Source organism: Penaeus monodon, chromosome 30 (genome assembly GCF_015228065.2).
Source record: "Penaeus monodon isolate SGIC_2016 chromosome 30, NSTDA_Pmon_1, whole genome shotgun sequence".
Lineage (NCBI taxonomy): Eukaryota > Metazoa > Arthropoda > Malacostraca > Decapoda > Penaeidae > Penaeus > Penaeus monodon.
The window spans coordinates 11,572,508-11,573,781 of NC_051415.1; positions in this window are offsets into that span (position 1 = coordinate 11,572,508).

Below are 1,274 nucleotides of genomic sequence, written 5' to 3' on the forward strand. Positions count from 1 at the left end.
GAACAAAAGAAACGTTCTGCAAGTCATGTTACTGAAAGTATACGAGTATGTAAAACGCAATTCCGCATTCACAAACAAGCAGACAGGCGCTGATTCCCCATCCCATTCCTGCGCAAAGGCAAGCAAATTTCTAGAGTATATTAACCGTCACTCACGCTTGAAACGCGCAATAGAGGCTGAAGAGGAGGGGGTGAGGGGGAGGGGGTGAAGGAGAGGGGGTTAAGGGGAGGGGGTGAAGGAGAGGGGTTAAGGGGAGGGGGTGAAGGGGAGGGAGTGAGGGGAAGGGAGTGAAGGGGAGGGGGTAAGGGGGAGGGGGTGAAGGAGAGGGGGTTAAGGGGAGGAGGTGAAGGAGAGGGGGTTAAGGGGAGGGGGTGAAGGGGAGGGAGTGAGGGGAAGGGGGTTAAGGGGAGGGGGTGAGGGGAGGGGGTGAAGGAGAGGGGGTTAAGGGGAGGGGTGAAGGGGAGGGAGTGAGGGGAAGGGGGTGAAGGGGAGGGGGTTAGGGGAGGGGGTGAAGGAGAGGGGGTTAAGGGGAGGGGGTGAAGGGGAGGGAGTGAGGGGAAGGGAGTGAAGGGGGGGGGGGAAGGAGAGGGGGTTAAAGGGAGGGGGTGAAGGGGAGGAGTGAGGGGAAGGGGGTGAAGGGGAGGGGGTGAGGGGAGGGGGTGAAGGAGAGGGAGTTAAGGGAGGGTGAAGGGGAGGGAGTGAGGGGAAGGGAGTGAAGGGGAGGGGGTGAAGGAGAGGGGGTTAAAGGGAGGTGGTGAAGGGGAGGGGGTAAGGGGGAGGGGGTGAAGGGGAGGGGGTAAGGGAGGGGGGTGAAGGAGAGGGGGTTAAGGGGAGGGGTGAAGGGAGGGAGGAGTGAGGGGAAGGGGGTGAAGGGGAGGGGGTGAGGGGAGGGGGTGAAGGAGAGGGGGTTAAGGGGAGGGGTGAAGGGGAGGGAGTGAGGGGAAGGGGGTGAAGGGGAGGGGGTTAGGGGAGGGGGTGAAGGAGAGGGGGTTAAGGGGAGGGGGTGAAGGGAGGGAGTGAGGGGTTAAGGGGGAAGGGGAGGGGGTAAGGGGAGGGAGTTAAGGGGAAGGGGGTGAAGGAGAGGGGGTAAGGGGAGGGAGTGAGGGAACGGGGGTGAAGGAGAGGGGGTGAAGGGGAGGGAGTGAGGGAAGGGGGTAAGGGGGAGGAGTGAAGGGAAGGGGGTGAGGGGGAGGGGGTGAGAGGTGAAGGAGGGAAGGAGAGCGGAAGGGTGGGGGAGAAGGGGTGGGGAGGGAGGGAAGGTGAGAAGTGGAAGG